Genomic DNA, 14112 nt, shown 5'->3' with positions numbered 1-14112 from the left:
GTAGGGGACGAAACTACCCAAGTCAATCCCGTGAGTCTCGTGCCCTTAACCCTGCCTGTGTCACCCTTGTCCAGGCTTGGATCTTGGAGGCCACAGTGGCCAGTAGCACTTCAAGCTATTGCACACACGGAGTTAGGTGTGGAGGGTTGGGAAATCCCTGGTTAAGTAGATGAACTGTCCAGGACAAGGAAAAGCCCTCCACCCCATGCCTTCCAGGAGCCAATCACGTTTGTTGACTGACCCACTGAGCCGCCCTAGAAGGTGGGGTGAGGGTCAACTTCTCAATATTCTGATGGGGAGGAGGTTGCTTTTAGGTCTTATGGTTAAACAATTGGATCAAAATGAGGTCAGGGGAGTGCTGCACAATTGAGAAGATGGGGGAGGAGTGGGAGCCCCATAAACTACCTGTGCCTCAGAAAGGCTGTCCATCTGGTGGAGTTTCTCAATCCCCCAGCTTTACTAGACTTTAGATGCTAAACAGAGTGACACCATTGAAGTCACGTACCAACAGAAACAGCGATTTGGGGATGTATTGTATCTCATTTTCTTTTAGAATAAATCTCTGTAGTCAACGTGTTTCCTGTGTTGCCCCCCAAAATAAAACAATCAATTATTTTAGAAGCATAATGGGTATAGCTGGGAATAGCAGAGAATTGTTATTTTAGACAAGCATGTTATAGCAAAAACTACAAGCTAATTCAACAAGCAAAAAAAGGGGATTTTATAGTGAAAAAGGGGGAAATTGGGAAGGGTTGTTTTGGCGAGGGCGTGAGGGTGCCCTCTACTGGCCTTCCCACCCCATTTTTCAATTTTCTTACCTGTTATGTGCTTTATAGCTGGTTCTCTTTTCTTATAATACTATCATCGATCTCTGCCTTGGTTTTTACCTTGATGTTTTTGAGATAATATGCCTATATTAATTACAAAACAGTAGCGTAGGCTTCCTGTTATAACAACTAATCTTTCTGTGTTTGCTCATGACTTTTATGTGTTTTAAAAATTATTCTACATATTTTGTAGGAAGGACCAAGACGGCCACATCCTTCAGAAGTCACTGAAAGGCAGGTAATGTTTAAATACATAACTCTAGGTATTTCAAAACTGTGACTTTATCTTGTTCCTTTAGGTGTGGCGGTCCCTAGGTCCCTAATATGATAGAATTTGTATGAGCTAGACATGTCTGTGTTGTCTTTCATGGGATTTGGGATCTTTCGACTTATCGTCAGAATGAGACTGAACTAGGGTAACCTAACTGGCTTATATTATCACTTTTTAATGTAACATTTGATACAGACACAAGAATATATGTAGGATACATAAGCTTTAAAACAGAATGAGAAAATAGATCTTGAACTCACAAAACATTCCAGGTGTCTGTCCTTGAGCCCCTCCAGGGGCTGCTCCTGCCTTCCTGGCTCTCTAAAGTGACCACAGTCTTGGATTTTATGTTTATCAATACTATTTTAAAAAGTAGTTTATCACATACATGCCTCTCAAAATATACTGTTTGATTTTGCTTATTCTTTAACTTTATAAATATATAACAAAATCTGGCATATAATTTATTCTTATGAACATTATTTTGTAAGATTTGCCCATGATGTTGCAAATGGTTATTTTCATTGCTGTTTAATATGTCCTTGTGGAATATATCTCAGTTCATTAATCCTTTCTCCTGTTGATGGGCAGTGGTCAGTTTATACATTTTCCTGTAATAGTCAGCGCTACTGTAAATATTCTAGTACATGTCTGTTGTTAGCCCTGAATAAGAGTTTCCCTTGAATATTTAGGCAGGAGTAGAACGATTAGATTTTAAAGAAAGTGAATTTTTCATTGTTATGAAATAATGCTGCATTATTTTTCCATATATATATATATATATATATATATATATATATATATATATATTCCATCACACAACGAGTTTGTGTGTTGATGCAACCTGGCGACCAAGGAGAGTGGGCTGGAATGCACATATGTGAACAATGACAACTTCACTGTATTAGTCAGTGGTAGTGTAGATGCCATCGAATGAGCCTGTTATGGTGTGGCCAGCACATTAAAAATGACTGAGGGAGTATAGCAACAAATCTGCATCAAATTCTGTGTTAAGCTTGAACATTCCTCTGCAGAAACTATTCAGATGACTCAGCAGGCTGTGGGCAACTAGGGATTGGCAGCTTCATAATGACAACATGCGTCCTCATGCATCACGGCTCGTGCAGAGTTTTTGGTGAAACATCAAATCAACCATATGATTCAGCCCCACTACAGCCCTAATTTGGCACTCTGCAACTTCTGGCTTTTCCCAAAACTAAAATCACCTTTGAAAGAGAAGAAATTTCATACCATAGATGAGATTCAGGAAAACATGTTGGGGTAGCTGATGGCAATTGGGAAATATGTTAGGGCAGCTGATGGCAATTTGAAGTAGATCCTACTTTGGTGCCTACTTAGAAGGGGACTGAGACTTCATTGTCCTATGTACAATCTTTCTCATAGCTTATATATTCTTCAATACATGTGTCTATTTTTCATATTACATGGCTGGATGCTTCCTGGACAGAATATATAAATACATATATATGTAAATCTATATATGTATAAGGTCCATATATATCTGACTCTTGGATTTATCTAAATGTACACAGTTGTTAAAGTGGAAATCAACAGTAAAGAGTCCCTTTTGAAAACTCTATGACAGTCCAATGTGTTTTCTGCATCTATGAACCATATGTATCAATTGGGTTTATCCTTTTACTCACATAAACCAAAAATATAATCTGCATGTTACCTTTTTGATGTAAGAAGTATGATTTGTTTTTTTTCTTTTTAATTTTCCACAAGTCCTTAGCAAAACGTGTTCAGAATATGAAAAACCTAAGGAAAGAGAAGAGGAAACTTAGTAAAAAGTTTACAAAGCCCACTCCTCTTCCAGAACCAGGGCTCCTAGTAAGTATGAAGACATCACTGAAATTCACAGATTCTTAAGTGCAATGGTCTCATTTTTAATTTGTGAAATACTCTAAACTTTGTTTTTCCTCTTTCCCTTGAAAAGCACTGCAGTCTGGGAAGGTACCCGAAAGCTTCTCTAATCCAATTCTCATCAAGTATTTAAATCTCCTTTGTAATCAGCATTGTGGTTTAAAGAAAACCACAGTGATCTTTGAAGCCATGCTGTCCTGGATTCTGGTTTTTGCCTTTGCTTTGTTGTATGTTGTTTAACAAAATTATTCATGTGAATATTTTAGATTATATTATGTGAAAAAAATTTACAAAATCTCCTCCTAAATGGTTACTCAGACTAGGTTTGAACAGATCAGAAAACTCTACAACAGTCACAGCTTATTCCATTTTCTCACATCCTTTACATGGGTTTAAAAGTTCTTCCACATTACACATTATATTGCATCCATGAGCCTTTTACATGTGGCATTGTTTCTTGTAGCCAGACATAAATTCAATGCCCTTTCCACCTAAAAGTCCTTCAGCTAGTTGAGGACAATTGTTACCTTCCTTAACATTCAGGCCTTTCTTCAGGGTAAAAATCCCCACTTTGCTCATCCATTCCTCTATCAACTCAGTAGTGATTCCTGGCCTTATCCAAGCAAATCTGGGAACAGGGGTTATATTTCATTATGGGAAGATTTGGGAAACACTCTACTTCTGACAATATGTTTTCTGTTCATTTTCTTCCTGAAAGGAAATATTTTGTAAACACAACTAATGATAACTATATAAGCTAGGAATGGCTAACATTAGTTCCTTATAAAAGAAACTCAAGTGCAGTGACTTAACCAAATAGGAGTATATTTTTTCTCCCAACAAGAACAACTGACCTAGGCAGCCTAGGGCTGATACGGTGGTTCCAACAATCACCGAAGATGTCCCAGGCGCTTTCTCTGTTTCTAGTTCTTCAGGCCTTTTTTATGACCTTTATTCTCATGGTCTCAAAAAGGCTTCTACATCAGGAAATAATGTTTTCATATTCTATGACCAAAAAGTATAGGACAAAGGGGAAAAAATATATGCCAGCTGAGTTAGCTCCCTGTTCATCAGAAAAGCAGGCTCCAAATGAAGAGTACGTGTCTATTGTTGTTTACTTTCTCAGCTTTACTGAAGTATAGTTGCCATATAATAAACAGTATGTATTTCCGGTGTACATTTTTTAATGTTTTGACACATGTATACCCATGAAACAAACCATCACCACAAGAGAATCAACATATCCATCACCCCTAAAATTTTTCTTGTGCCCCCTTTTTATTTAAATCAATAGACCTTATTTTTTATCGCAATTTTGGTTTATAGAAAAACTAAATAGAAAGCAAGGATTTTCTACTTCTTTTCCTCCCCCTGCCCCAGTTTCTCCTATTACTGACGCCTTGCATGGGCATGATACATTTGTTATCACAATTAATGAACCAATGTCAGCACATCATTATTAACTCAAGTTAGGATCACTCTTCATGTTGTAGAATTCTGAGTTCGACAAATGCATAATGTCTTGCATCCACCATTACAGCATCATAAAGAATAGTTTCACTGCCCTAAAAATTCCCAGTGCTCCACCTACTCATCCTTTCCCTTCCCCCTCTCCCCCTCAACCCCCAACAATCACTGCTATTTTTTACTGTCTGTGGTGTTGTCTTCTCTGGAGTGTCGTGTCGTTGAAATAATATAGTGCATATCCTTTCAAATGGGCTTCTTTCCCTTAGCAATATGCATTTTAGGGTTTTCTATGTCTTTTCAGGGCTCAATAACTCATTTCTTTTTGTTTTTAAGTACTATTATGTTGTATTTATAGAACAGTTAATTTATTCACCTATTGAAAAACATCATTCTTGCTTCCAATTTTTGGCAGTGATGAGTAAAGCCACTATAACCATTGATATTTCAGGTTTTTGAGTGGACATAGGTTTTCAACTCATTTGGATAAATATCTGGGAGTGCAGTTGCTGAATCATATGATAGAACTATGTTTAGCTTTCCAAGAAACTGGCAAACTGTATTACAAAGTGGCTATATCATTTTGCATTTCCACCAGCAATAAATGAGAGTTCCTGTTGCTCCTCCACCTTCTTGCCAACATTGTATGTTATCAGTATTTTGGATTTTAGCCATTCTATCAAGTATGGGGTGGTATTTTGTTGTTCTAATTTGCAATTCCCTGATAATGTACACTACTGACAATCTTTTCATATGCTTATCTGCTATCTAAATAACTTATTTGATAAGGTGTCTGCTCAAAACCTTTGCCCATTTTTAACTAGGCTGTTTATTTTCTTATTGTTGAGTTTTAAGAGTCATTTGTATATATTGAATACCAGTTCTTTATAAGATGTGTTTTGCAAATATTTTCTCACAGTCTGTGACTTGTCCCTTAATTATTCTAACAGTGTCTTTCCCAGAGCAGCATTTTTAAATTTTAATGAAGTCTAACTTGTCAGTTATTTCTTTCATAGATCATGCTTTTTGTGTTGTATCTGAAAATCCTTTGCCACAACCAAGATTACATAGATTTTTTTCCTGTGTTATCTTCCTGAAGTTTTGCAGTTTTTCACTTGACATTTAGGTCTGTGATAAAATTTTTATTTAATTTTAATGAAAGCTATGAGATAAATATCTTTTTTCTTAGCACATGGATGAATGTTGTTCCAGTTGTTCTAGCATTGTTTATTGAAAAGATATTCTTTCTCTATTGTATTGTCTTTGCTATTTTGTTGAGGATCTGTATAGGTCTATTTCTGGGATTTCTATTCAGTGTCTTGAATAAAATAGTTGTGTTTTGTGTTTTTTTTTGCCAATACTACACTGTCTTGATTACTGTAACCTCATAATGAGTCTTGAAGTCAGGTAGATGACTTTTAATTGAGATATAATTGACATATAACATTATATTAGTTTCAGGTATACAACATAATGACTCAGTATTTGTATATATTGTGAAATAATCAATGTAGTTAGTCTAGTTAACATCCACTACCACACATAGTTACAATTATTTTCTTGTGGTGAGAACTCTTAAGATCTACTCTCTTAGCAACTTTCAAATATACAATACAGTATTACTAACTATAATCACCATACTGTATATCATATTCCCAAAACTTTTTATTTTATAATTGGAATTGTACGTTTTGACTTACCTCACCCATTTCAACCCCCCAGCTCCCACCTCTGGCAATCAGCAATCTGTTCTCTATATCTATGAACTCAGTTTTGTTATGTTGTGTGTGTATGTGGTTTAGATTCCACATATAAGTGAGGGCATACGGTATTTGTCTTTTTCCATATCATTTATTTTATGTAGCATGATGTCAAGGTCCATTCCTGTTGCTGATATTCTCAAGATTTTCTTCTTTTTATGGCTAAATACTATTCCATTGTATATATATTATATATACCACATTTTCTTTATCAATGGACACTTAGGTTGCTTCCATGTCTTCACTATTATAAATAATGCTGCAATGTGTTCAGTTTTTTTTTCTTGTTGTGAAGATGGGAATGATGATTTCCAAGCTCTTTACATGTCAGGCTAGAAACCCTCATTTATGTATTACCTATAAGTTGTCCAAAATGTATAATATTCCCTATTTAAGCTCAAGCTCTCAGTGCTTCTCAAATGTGGTCAGAGATTAATCTTGTGTGGTTTTTTCTTTAATTTTGTTTGGTTTGGTTTAATTTCCAAACCATTATAACATACAATCAAGACGTCATAACAACCTCAAATCATCGTAAATGAACATAAATGTGTACTCTCAATTCTCGGCTAATCTTGTTGCAAAACAACAGTATATGGACAACTGGCACCGAAACCAGAGCACAGGATAACACTGCTTTCAACTGGACTGATTCTTCTCTCACTTTTTCTTTTCATATCATTTTGCAAATTGTGTTGTAAGCCACATCCCTACTAATAAACTCTCCTCTTTTTCCATCTTGTTAAATTGATCTTTGGCTTCAGGAACAAAAATATATAACTGTATTTGTGCAACTTCAATGATTCGGGATGAAAGTTAAGACCTGAGTCCATACACATGACATAAAAGTTCATATGGGCTGTGCCCGGTAGAACACATGATACAAGATGAGACTAAAGCCCCCAGGTGTGGAAAGAAGTCTGAGAAATCATTTTTGTTTGGATTTTGTTCATTTAAAATCTACAAAACAAAAGTTATCTCCTACTTATATCATTAATTATATACTTATAGATATTTAAATTATCCTGAAATACTATTTTAAACTTAAATCCCTATTATTACTGATACTTATAATGTTGCCATTTTCACTTATTTCCCTGTTGATCACTTCATTTTGAGTCATTTTAAGACTTAAAACACTCTCAACAGACGTTTATGTGTTCTTAGTCAATCATAGATCATACGTTTTAGAAAAAGAAAATCCCTGTTTAACATTTCTGTCATATCCAGTATGTGTGGAAGTAACTGACCCTTTCTCCATACTGTTATCTTTATCTTCTACAAATTTCTCCTGCTTGTGAAATTTGTTGTCTGACTCACAGAAAACAAAATGTTTCCATCAAATTTTTTCCAGATATGATTTATTTGACATTGGTGATTTTCCTATCTGGATGGTATCTGAATGTGACTTTCATTGAGAACTGCACTTCTAGCTCTTTATATAATTCTTTTAGTATGCAAAAGACTTCTCTCTTTGATACTTTTTCAAGATAACTTATAGTTCACATAAACATTTCCTTATATAAATTTTAATTGAATTTCCCTTTTGGGTGTATTTTAATCTCTTCTAGTGGACATAAAGCTGGAGCCTGTGTGGAGGAAATCATGTGCCAGACCAAAAGTTGCATATTTCTGACACCAAGTTGCATTTCCACATTTTACTTCATTTGAAAAATAAAGGCAATACTCTGCCCTTTCTGCAAAATAAACACAATGCAATCATTTCACATCCAAGCCACATGCTCTAGAATTTTATTAAATATTGTATCACTCTACCGCCTTTTTTTTGTGTTTGGAAATTTGTGATTCTCTGCTTTTCACCAAATAATAATGAATATGTATAGGTTTTTCTAAGTAATATGCTCATGTTTAAATTTTGCAGTTGTATTTATGACATATGTAGAGATTTAGAATTATGTTCTAATAATAAGGGAAACTGAGTTTCTCTGCTGTATATTTATAATGACTTATGCTTAAACAAAATGTTTAAAATGTTTAAATAGTCCTTGGAAAGAATTTTAATATAACTAAAACCTATGTTATTTGTTGATATTGCAAATAAGATATAGTGTAATTAAAATTTTCATTGAAGGTAAAATTTGGATATTGAATTAAATGTTACTTTTATGTATGGAATGGATGATAATCATATGTCTGTAAAATACTTGTTTAATTACATAAGTAATTCTTAACATGCAAATGGAATTATCACAATTATTTTCTAAGTTAAAGAACTACCAACTATTAGACTAATATGAATATTATATTCAGTGAATGGTTTGCAGCATCCAAAATACAATTTCGAATACAGGAGATTCTGCTTCTTGGAATAATGGAAGTACCAGAATTATGCTTCCACAGTAAACAGCTAAAAAACAGAAAAAGATTTTTAAAATAATGGTTTTCAAAAACACAACATAAGTCAAAAATGTTTTTAAAAAGGGCTGGTCCCTAAGAGAAGGGAAATACATGGGCCCTATGACTGCCCCTTTTACTGCCTGAAGGAGCATTCCAAATCTTAATGCAGAGAAAAAAGAATCATAAACAGAACATAGCAGTTTTCTTCAGTTGACGATGAGCTGAGAAACAGAGGTAAGAATTCAGGAAGTCTGGGGGTAACTGGGAGTTGGAGAGCAGAATACCAGAGAATAAGGAACTACACACAGTACTTTGTAGATTTGCACATGGCTTACACTGACTCTTTGCTGAATGCTAAACTGCATGTTCACCGTGTGAAACTCAACAAAGATCTGTTTATTCTTTGTCCACTGTCAATGTCCAATATCTGATATCTAGTCAAAATTACTAGACATATCAGGAAGCAGAAAAATGTAACACATAATCAGGGAGAAATCAAGTCAATAGAAAGAGACACAGATATGAAAAGAGATGCTTCTCCTTTCATCAATTCATTTAAATATTGTATATGATAACTATGCTCAGTGAGTTAAAAATATGAACGCAACAAGGAAAGGAATAAAAGATTTTTAAAAGAACTAAATAGAACTTTTAGAAGTAAAAAAATCTTAAAAGTCACTAAATGAGATTAACAGCATAATAGACATTTCACAAAAGTCATGAAATAATTCAAACAGGCAAAGAGAAAAAGACTGGAAAACAATTAGCTCCTTGCTGACCTGCGACACTGAATCATGAGGCCTGACCTGAATAATTGGGAATCTCTGAACAGGGGAGGGTGGGTTTGGAAATGAATTCCCCAAACGCTTCCAAATTTGATGAAAACTAATCCCATGGATCCCAAAAGCTTCATGCCAAGCAATATAAAGACCCAAACTTATCAAATGTTTCATAATCAAGTTGCTGAAAAACATTAAAAGAGGAAAACAACAATGGAAGAGGGGCATTAAATACTGAGAGACAAGCACAGAAAACTCACAAACCTGATTAGAAATCACAGAGGCCAGGAGGATACCTTTAAAAAACAAATTCAAGAAAAACCTGTCAAACTTGAGTTTTTTATGGAGCAAAAATGTCCTTCAAAACAGAAGGCAAAAATGCAGATTATTTTTCAGAAGTGCCAAAAACTATAACAATAGACTTGTAGGAGAAAGTTCTTTAGGTGGAAAATAATTGTATCGGGTACATTTTTGGATCTACACAGAACAATGAAAAGCTCTGGAAATGATATACATATAAGTAAATATAAAATCTTATTCTAATATTTTACTTAAAAATTGACTATTTTAAACAAAAGTAATTATGATGGTTTTAATAACCTGTAGGGGTAAATGCATGACAACAATAACAAAGGGTGGAAGAGTACAATCATTGAAAGTTTCTTATATTTTATGTGAAGAGAGATATTACTAGAAGGGACAATTGGATATGTTAATTAGATATACAATTGGATAATGCAAATACTAGAGAACACACACACACACAAAGAAGTATAGCTAATAGAGTTAAAATGGAATGCTTAAAACCTATCCAAATGAAGATAGTAAAAGAAAAGAATGGACTTGATAACAAAGAAAACAAATGGCAAGATAATAGATTAAATCCTAAATCAATCAGTCAGTAGCTACATTAAATCTAAATGGTTTAAAGACTCCAATTAAAAGGCAGTTTCTAGAAGAGTGATGGATTTGAGATTTTATTCTACTTACAAGAAACAAGTTAGACCATCACAGTTTCATAGATGATGGCAGAAAATAATAGAGTTACTAGGTAGAGACCAATAACCCTACTACAATACTTTGGGCACAGGAGGCACTCAGATGCATTCTTGCATTGGTTTCCCTTGACTTGCCAAGCCCCATGAGGCCCTTACACAGGTGAGCCCAGGGGGATACTGTGGACACTGTGGGTTTCTGTTACAACTAAGGAAGACCCAATCTTACCTAAGGGGTTGCTACGCAAACACCTGCCCAACTTCACTCTGGAGAGAGGCATTATCTCCATTATACTGAACAGTAAACCAATCTCATCTAAACTCTGTATCTTCCAAGTTTGCTTACTTTACAAACATCCTTTAAAAGATAGCCTAGCCTAGAGGAAAAAAATATTAAACCTTTGCTCAGAAAATACACAGCAACATGAAAAACCAATGGAGAAATTTCTTCAAAAAGCAGAGGTTATCAAGGTATTTAAAAAAGCAAAACCAACTACAAAATATCTACTAGAAACATGCTCTGTATGTAAACATTGATAGGTTTAAAAATAAAATTGATACAGGGTGCAGCCAGGGGGGCCCCCCAAAAAAGGATTTGGAATGGTGTCCAGAATTCAAAGTGTATAGAAATACTGGAGAGACATATAAGATGTCCTCACCCCCCCCCCCCAGGGGGAAGGGATGAATGGAGCCAGGCCATTGAGAGCTATTTTGCATAGCAACAGTTTTGGAGCTAACCTCTGGAGGAATGGTTATTTAACATATCTATAACCTTTAACTGGTTTCATAGATATGTTAAATAGCAGTGGCCAAGTTTGGAGCCGGGAAGAAGGGAGCAGCTTGGGGGCTCCTGAGTAGGATGGAACTAGGGGACTCAAGATGGGAACTGAGAGGCTGCCCTCCTGAGTGAGTGGACTGGGACTCAGGAGGATGTAACTAAAGTCTGAACTCCTGAAGGAGAAGGGTAGTGAGCAGGGACTCTAGATGGGAACTAGAGGCTGCTCTCCTGAGGGAGAAGGGCTTGGACTCAGAATGTAACTAAGGGCTGCTCTCCTGAGTGAGTGGACTGGGACTCAGGAGGATGTAACAAGGGGCTGCGCTCCTGAGTGAGAGCGCCTAGATGAGAGCTTGGAAAAGACTGGCTCCAGGACATGAAGGGTCCCCGCTTGGCCAGATGGGGAGAGAGCCACGCGGTTTCAGCAGAGTGAGGACCCCCTCTTTCCCAGGTAAAAGGGAAAAACCACGCAGCTTTGCCAGAATGGAGATCCCTGCAGCCAGGTGAAGAAGACAGCCACATGCTTTTGGTGGAGTGCGGACTCCTGCAGCTTTGGTAGAAGAGGCCCACGCGGCTTTGGGATGCCCCCTTTGGCCGCGGGGCCTGAAAAGCAACAGAGACTTTGACTGGAACTGGGTACAAAGAACTCTTGCCAGTGGACCATGAGAGGGTACCATAGTACTTTGGATTAACTCGAGATCCTGCACAGTGACACAGCTGACGGTGCCAGCGGCCTGGAAAAGGGACGTGTGCTCTTTTCCTGACTTACGGTACCCGGAGTTGGGACAGTGGGAGAAGGGAGCGCTGTGTGGGTGTAGGTGTACAACCTAAAGGACTTTGATATTTTAGTGGTGGCATTAGGCCTGAATAGCATTAAATAAACATTTTGTTTCCTTTTCACAAATCTCTGGCATTGAGAGATGTCTTTCCAATTGGCGGCGGACAGAAGGGCCCAGTAGATTTTAGTATTTTGGTTTTTTGGGAGGGGCCCCTGTTGTACAGCAGTTTTGGGCATCCCTAGGATGGGCCAAATATTGTATTGCCCCTCCCTCGGACCTCCTCTTGTTCGGTAACAAAATGATGCAACAATATATACCATGAAAACACAAATCTTAAAGCTAGAATGGCTACATTATGAAAACATATTAGTCTTCAGAATAAATCATATTATCATGTATATAGTAGACGAATACTTTATAATGAGAGCTTCATTCATCACAAAGTCATGCACTCAATAACAAAGCATCAAGACATTAAACTAAAACTAGAAGAATTCAAAGAACAAATAGACAAATCCATGATTATAACAGAAATATATAATTCCTCTCTTGAAATATGATACAACAAATATAAACTATTAAAGATAGAAGATAGCACTACCATTCAACAATTTTACTGATATTTATAAAATATTCCACCCAACATGGACAGAACACCTATTTCAAGTGTACACTAGAACACTAAAAATAGACCATCTGCGGGGCACATAAGGCATGAGGTTTGTCCAAAAAAAGTCCAGGCATTGTTGGTATAATGAGAACAGTTCGCGAGACATCAATGTAACTTGGCAGCCAAGTAAAGTGGACTGGAATACACATGTGTGAACAATGACGACTTGTCTGTACTAGTTGGGGAGGTGGTAGATGCTAGTGAGCATGTGTACTGTGTGGCCATCACATTCAAAATGACCGACCAAGTACAGTAACAAATCTGCCTGAAATTTTGCATTCAGCTTGAACACTCCATGGGCAATTGGTGACTGGCTGCTTCATCACAATGTGCCTCCTCCTGCATCACATCTTGTGCAGAGCTTTTTGGCCAAATATCAAATCAGCCAGGTGACTTAGCCCCCATACAGCCCACATTTGGCACTCTGCAACTTCTGCCTTTTCCCCAAACTAAAATCACCTTTGAAAGGGGAGAGATTTCAGACCTTGATGAGGTTCAGGAAAATACAATGGGGCAGCTGATGATGACTGGGAGAACTGTGTGAGGTTTCAAGGTGCCTACTTTGAAGGGGAATGAGGTATCACTGTCCTTTGTACAATGTTTCTTGTATCTTGTATCTTCTCTAATAGATGTCTCTATTTTTCATATTATGTGGCTGGATAACTTGACTGGACAGACCTTGTACATTTGCACCCAAAGAACTATACACAAATATTTATGGAGTTTTGTTCATAATAGCCCATATGTCAATGAATAATTAAATTCATTTAAAAATGTGATACATCTATAAAAATGGAGTATTATTTAAGATACATGCACACAGTAACAATAAATTTTAAAACTTTATGTTGAAGAAGTACACATGATTCCATTTATCTGAAAGTCTATAAAATACGGTAAATCTATAGCCACAAAAAGCAAATCAGTTTTTTCGTAGGACATAAATAAATGGAAAGATGTCTTCTGTTCATGAGTCAGAAAAATTAATAGTGTAAATGTCCATTCTGTTGAAAGAAATTTGCAGATTCAATGCAATTCCTATCAATAACCCAATAGTATTTTTTCACAGAAATAGAGCTAACAATCTTAAAATTTGTATGAAACCAAAAAAACACCCAGAATAGCCAAAGTAATGTCAACAAAGAAAAACAAAGCTAGAGTGAGCACACTTCCTGATTTCAAACCATCCTACAAAGTTACAGTAATCAAAAGCTATAGTACTGCCACAAAAAAAAATACATGCATAGACCAATGGAACAGAATCAAAAGCCCAGAAATCAACCCTTGCATATATAGCTCACTACTATTGGACAAGGGAGCTAAGAGTATGCAGTGGGGAAAGGATAGTTTCTTCAATAAATGAATGGTGTTGGAAAAGGTGAATAACGTCCTGCAGAAGAAGGAAGTTAGACCTCAATGTTACGCAGCTCACAAAAATTAACTTAAAATGGATTAAGGACTTAAACATAAGACTCTAAACCATAAAATGGTGGTTTCTGAGGTTTTAGTTGTCACTTTACAGCCTGCCTTTTTGTGGTATTTGAAGATAT

The sequence above is a fragment of the Artibeus jamaicensis genome, unplaced genomic scaffold (assembly GCF_021234435.1).
Source record: "Artibeus jamaicensis isolate MK-2021 breed Jamaican fruit bat unplaced genomic scaffold, CSHL_Jam_final contig_797, whole genome shotgun sequence".
In the NCBI taxonomy this organism is placed as follows: domain Eukaryota; kingdom Metazoa; phylum Chordata; class Mammalia; order Chiroptera; family Phyllostomidae; genus Artibeus; species Artibeus jamaicensis.
This window is presented reverse-complemented; position numbering follows the sequence as displayed.